The sequence below is a fragment of the Gracilinanus agilis genome, chromosome 1 (genome assembly GCF_016433145.1).
Source record: "Gracilinanus agilis isolate LMUSP501 chromosome 1, AgileGrace, whole genome shotgun sequence".
Taxonomy (NCBI): Eukaryota; Metazoa; Chordata; class Mammalia; order Didelphimorphia; family Didelphidae; genus Gracilinanus; species Gracilinanus agilis.
Window position 1 is genome coordinate 734,326,381 of NC_058130.1, and position 6,926 is coordinate 734,333,306.

The window sequence follows — 6,926 nt, forward strand, 5'->3', positions numbered from 1 at the left end:
CCTGGCCAGAGAGTTAGGGAGATCTGCTTTTAAGCCCTGAGTCCAAGCTTTGACACTCCCCGGCCACACAGCCCTGGTCAAGTCTTGTCATCACCTCTTAGTACTCCAGGGGATTCGCCAAGCCTCTAAATTGCAGAACAGGTGCCAATTTGTGGGCAGAGCCCTGCCCAAAGGAGTTTGCTCTCTGGTCATTCCCTGTATCAATGAGGAGAGGAGAGGACCCCACAGCAAAAATGTTATGTGCCCATAAATCCAGAAAGGAAAAGGTCCCTGACTTTAAGAAGCTCATAGTCTATGGAGGGGATGCACTTCAGTAACGTGGATGTTCAGCAAAGGACTCCTGTAAAAGGTAGCCCCCCAATTCTAAAGGGCAGAGAGGGGACGCAAGCACTCTCCATAGATGGAGAGCACCTGTGCAGAGATTGCAGGAAGGGAATGAGATTTCGTGTCTGGGGAACTGCTAAGTTAGCTGGAAAAGGAAGGCACACTGAGGTGGAGGAATGGGGAAGAAGGCTAGAATAAAAATAAAAGAAAGACTAGGAAATGACTTCTCATTTTACAGATGGGGATACCAAGGTAAAAAAAGACTTAGCCAAAGTCACTGGAAGGGATGAAGAGGGCCCTCCTCTTCTCTTCTCTTCTCTTCTCTTCTCTTCTCTTCTCTTCTCTTCTCTTCTCTTCTCTTCTCTTCCCTTCTCTGATCTTCCTCCTCTCTCTTTCCCTACCTCTATTGTTGTGCTGGAAGCCCTGACCCTAAGTCTTGACCCTGCTCTCCCCAGACCTTACTTCCTTGGCTTCTCAAGACCATACCTTGGACAAGACCCATGCAGAAAGGCTCCTTCCCAAGCCACGGATACGGTGCAGCCTGGTCAGTCACCTGAAAAGCTCTAGATAGTTTCCAATCTTGGCAGTGCCTCTTAAAAAGAGCCAACCAAGTCGTCTTGGGGTTGGGGGTAGGGGGTTTAAAGGGCCTTAAATATCACAACAAGCCCCTGAAGTCATATTTCACAAGAGCGCATCTTTGGTTTTATTTTGGGGTTTTGGTTATGTATGACCGTGCTCTCACAACAAGGACCAATACAGGGAGAAGGCAGAGTCAAGATGGCGGCTTTGTAGCAGCAAAAATCCAACCCACTCTGACTATCCTTCCATATCAATCTTTAAAAAGCACTTCAAAAAGACAGGAATCCAGGGGGCAGCTGGGTAGCCCAGTGGATGGAGAGCCAAGCCCAGAGACAGGAGGTCCTAGGTTCAAATCTGGCCTCAGACACTTCCCAGCTGTGTGACCTTGGGCAAGTCACTTGACCCCCATTGTCTAGTCCAGTCAGCACTGACACACGTAGCCATTTTCAATGACACGCAGCCAAATTTAGAGAAGTCTGGGGCCGCATGCTGAGGATGAAACATTTACTGTGGTGTAGTGTAGACACTCTGTGCACTAGAGATGACAATTCTACCTATATTAATTTGCCTCTTTTGGTTATTAATACAGTTATGTATTACAATTATACATTTTGTTATTTAAACTATAAATATTGCAAAATTATGTTTTTTTTTCCCTAAGTGACACACCACCCAAGTTATGCTGGGTTTTTTGGTGAATTTTGACACACCAAGCTCAAAAGGTTGCCCATCACTGGTCTAGCCTTTACCACTCTTCTGCCTTGGAACCAATACACAGTATTGATTCCAATACGGAAGGTAAGGGTTTTAAAAAAAAAAAAGACAGGAATCCAAACCCAGGAATGACTGATATGAAAGTGTGTTTTGCATGACAATAAATAAAATTGAAAAAAAAAAAGAGCCAATCAGTCTCTTATCCAGTCATCATTTGAGTCCTCTGTGGGTCTATTCTGGAAAATGTCCACATCTAGGGCCTCTCTTCTTTCAACGTAGCAGCTCAGTGGCTCAGTGGATAGAGAGCCTGGCTCAGAGATGGAGGTTCCTGGATTCAAATCTGGCCTCAGATTCTTCCTAACTATGACCCCGGGCAAGTCATTTAACCCCCCATTGCCTAGCCCTTACCCATCTTCTGCCTTAGAATCAATATTGATTCTAAGAGAAAAAAAACAAAGTAGCTGCTGTGGAAGGAGACATATTTTTGGACATGGCGAATGAAGGAATTTGTTTTCCTTCACCGTGTATTTTCGTTACAAGGATTTCCCCATCCATCCAATGGTGGGATGGAGAGAAATAGGAGGGGGAAAATACATTTCAATTAACTGAAAAAAATTCATTTTAATTAAAAACAAAAACATAAAAATAGCTGCCAACTAGGATCCTAAGTATCTATGAGATTTGCCGCTGACGTAGAAGTGGTTCAGGCCCAGACCTATGTCTCACTGGGGCTAAGAAACCAGAACAGCTTTCATATGAGTATGGCCCGGCAGAGCCGGGAGGGCCTTCTGAGGGCATCCCCTCTACCCTCCTGGGTCATTGACTTTTGCTTTTGTTTTTACACAATCATAATTTTTTTTAATTATTTTTTCTTTTTTTTCTATTTGATAATTTTTATTTTTTAGAAAAGTTAACATGGTTACATGATTCATGCTCTTACTTTCCCCTTCACCCCCCCCCATAGCCGATGTTCATTTCCACCGATTTTAACAAGTGTCATTGATCAAGACCTATTTCCAAATTGTTGATAGTTGCATTGGTGTGATAGTTTCGAGTCTACATCCCCAATCAGTCCCCATCAGTCCATGTGATCAAGCCGTTGTTTTTCTTCTGTGTTTCTGCTCCCACAGTTCTTTCTCTGGATGAGGATAGCATCCTTCTCATAAGTCCCTCAGAGTTGTCCTGGATCATTGCATCGCTGCTAGTCCATTACCTTCACCAATCATAATTTCTGAATATATCTCCCCCCTTCCCCAACCAGCATCGGCCATATTCTGTACCCATCCTCCTTCGCCTCTGAAAAAGAAGGGAGGAGGGCAGTTTTTCCCCATCTTTTCCCCCAGGCCACTGGTTTTACAGAAGTACAAACTGAGGCCCAGAGAGAGGAAGGGACGGGCTGAGGGTCACCCGGTGAGCCAAGAGCCTTCCTGACTCCCAGCCCAGAGTTCTGTCCCGAGTCTCTATTTTTGCCAGACAGGATTAAGCCTTCCATCCGAGGGATTTGGCCCAGAGAAGGTTGGCAGGAAGGAGGGAGCAGGAGAGTCCCGGCGGCGGCTGCTGGGGACGAGGATGGGGGAGACATGAGCAGGAGAAGCAGCTGTTTCCCAGCCTGCTGCAGGAAGAGCCACTTCCCCAGGCCTCCCTGGAGAAGGGCAGGCTAATCACTGAGATGTTCCAATCGCTACATCTAATTACTCCGCAGCGCAGTAAATGATGGGGGATGGGGGTGGGGGATATCAAGGGCCTTAAATATCACAACAATGCGTAATTTAGTAGAGCTGGGCTCCCACTCTCCCCTGCGCTCTCCCAGCTAGCTGCCTTATGGTCTCCCAGGCCCCTGGCCCACATACCACGTGGAAAGCCCCAGAGGAGGCAGTACAGACAAAAACACATAAGGTTGGGGCTAAATGATCCACCACCTGGTGCTGGGGAAGGAGCTCAGGGCTCAGACACAGAAGAGCTCCTTTAGAAGCTTCTGCCTTAGTTCAGTGTGAACTCAGACACTTCCTAGCTGTGTGACCCTGGACAAGTCACTTCACACACCCCCACCCCCCATTGCCTAGTCCTGGCATTTCTGTCTTAGAGATATTACTAAGATTGTTAAGTAATTAGATTATTAGTATAGTAATTAATAGTAATTAAGATATTACTAAGTAGGGTTTTTTTAAGTCTAAATAAAGAAATAAATGTCTAAGTGAGCACATCCCTGACCTGTCCACCCCTGCTTCAAGCAGAAGGGGAAAGAACGATAGACTTATTCCCAGGAGGCAGAACTGGGGCTCAGAGAGATGGTCCATGCCGAGGGTCCGGCAGTTCAGTTCAGTTTAATCACTTGACTGGAATTTATTCATTCATGACATCGAGATCCATTTCTGCTGTCTCCTGGGGGCCCAGAACGGTGCCCCAAATGGCGAGTAGCCAAAGTGGATCGAGATGGTGGCAAACGAGAGACGCCAGCAACGTTGGCTGAGGAATTCTGAGGAAGGAGAGAGGAGATGGCTTTCGGCCGGAGGGCATCAAGGAAGGCTTCTGACAGAGGGAGAACCAGAGCAGAGTCTTGAAACAAAGCAGGGTGGCACTTGGAATGCGTGCTCGATGCCAGGTGTGACAGAAAGCAGAGGCCAGCGGCTTTCTTGACCTCCTATTGGCCTCCAGCTGGGTGACCTTGGACAAGTCACCTATCTAATCTAGGGCTGAGTTCTTCCTCTGTAAAATAAAGGGGGCTGGCTTAGAAAATGTCCAAAGTCCTCTCCAGCTCTGAATCATCAGACCTTCTGTGTCCCAAAGAGATAAAAAAAAAAATAAAATGGGAAAGAACCTATTTGTACAAAAATATTTAGAGCTTTGTGGTGGCAAAGAATTGGAAACTAAAGGGATGTCCTTCCATTGGGGTATGGCTGAACAAATTGTATAAATGGACACTTTGAACCTTGGACTTCATCCCCCAGAAGTCTCTTAGTTTTTCCCAAAATTCCTTTTAATCTCTCCTGCGCCTCCATGTTTGCATGGTTACATTATTGTTTTATGAGTTCTGTAGCTCCTCCCTTTCACTCTCTTTTTGCTCTCAAAAGCCTGCTGAATAGCTAGGTTTCTTACTTTAATTATTATTAATAAACTTTTTTAATAGAATGCTTGGAATACTGAATATTAATTTTAAAATCCACAAAATTATAGAAGTGATGGTGATGGAAAACTAGTGTGCTGTAAGGAATGAGGAACAGGAGGATTTCAGAAAGAGCTGCAAAGAAGACCTTTGTGAACTGATGCAGAGCAAAATAGAAAGAACCAGGAGATTGTTATAGACAGTGACAGCAATATTGTGGAAGGATCAAGTGTGATTGACTTGGCTACTAACAGCAATATGATCCAGGAGAATTCTGGAGAACTTGTGACAAAGAATGCTCTCCACCTCCAGAGGAAGAATTGTTGGAGGAGGAATGCAGATGAAAACACATGATTTATTTGGGTTTGTGTTTGGGAGTTTTATCTATAAAATTATTCACTTACAAAAATGAATAATTTGGAAATGGGCTTTGTGTGATAATACATATATAACCCAGAAAAAAAATGAATAAATTGTCAGACTTTCTCATGCCCAGGGCCCCCGTTTGGTTCAAAATCCTCTCTGGGTTCCAGGCTTCCCACACACTAAATTAGGAACAGCAACTCCTGCTATTGTGAGGTTCTCACAGGCTGACACTCAGAGCTTTGTAACCAGAAGCAGCTATAACGTATGTGAATTCAGCTCTGCTGACGGTCAGTTGAGTCTAGCTCACAGATGACTCCCAGACTGAAAGGCAGCATATCATAGTTGACAAAGTATTAGACATCATAGTCAGAAAGATCCCTGTGTTCAAATCCTGCCTTGGATACGTTTTAGCTTGGTAACCCTGGGTAGGTCATTTAACTCCTCCAAACCTCAGTTTCCCCATCTATAAAATGGGAGTAATAATAATATCTTCTTCACTGGATTGCTATCTCCCTAGTTCCATTGTAAGCTCCTCAAGATCAGAGGCAGATTCACTTTTGGTTTTGCGTCCCTAGGACTTTGTGTGTGGTAAACCTAGGACTGATATGTCCTAATAACTTAATTTTAACTTAATAACTATTAATAGTTATAGACTTAATAACTATTTACTTGTTGGTTGATTGAAAAGATATGTAATGAATATCATATTGTTTACCTTCTCAATGGAGGGGTGTTGGAAGGAGGGAGAGAACTTAGAACTCCAAATTTTAAAATAAACGTTAAATGGCCCCTAAATGGGAAAATCATTTCTGAGAACCTTCAACTTAAAAAAAAAAGAATTCTCAAGGACATCTGAACCATTTGCAACCCTGCCAGGAATTTCCTCTACAAAGATATCCAGCCAGTGCTTCTTGTAAAAAAGAAAATGAATATATAAAAATAATTTTAAAAATATTATGGTTTTTAAAGATTTATTAGTTGCCACTAGAAAATAAAGCCCCGTGCCATGCTAGCTTAGTCAGTTTAAAAAGCCCACTGTTGGCTGCTGCCACGATGGTGGATAGAGAGCAAAGATGTAAACCACCAGCCCCTCCTTTTATCCTTCTGTCTACAGCATTGCATAAGGACAGGAAGCCAGTGAGCTCATGGGAAATGTAGTTCAAGGACCCCAATATTTCCAATAACACATTCTACAACCTCCATTAGAACACTTCCATAATGGGGGACTCACTCCCTGAAGAGGCAGCCCATTTTAATTCAGATGATTAGGAAAGATTTTTGTTTCTTTTTTCCTTCCAAAAAAATAGAAGTAGGACCATTTGCAACTCCACATATTGCTTTGAAATCTCTTTCTCTGAAGCCAAGCAAAGACATGTCTATTCTCTCTATCTCTAAAGAGATCCTTCAAATACTAGAAGCCAGTTATTCTATTCCTCCCCGTCTTCACTTTTCCAAGCTGAATACCTTTTTTTGCCTCCATAGATACTAGATCCTTATATGGATGGGTTTCTAGTCCCCTCATCATCTTAATTTCCCTCTTCTCTGTGCTCTTGGACTGCTTAATGTCCATTCAGAAATGTGACTAAAACATTCATTTCCTCCCAAAAATATTCAGTACTGTTGTGTCCCTTGGAGATATCCAAAGGCAACTCAACCCCCTCCCCCCCCACACACACACACACACGCACACACACACGCACACGCACACGCACACACGCACGCACACACATACCCTCTGCCCACTCCTATCTTGCCTAACTAAATAGTGGTGCTTTGACTCACGAGTTTGATTGTTCCGCGGCCACGCTCAATTTGCTTGTATGTCAAATCGAACTTTACC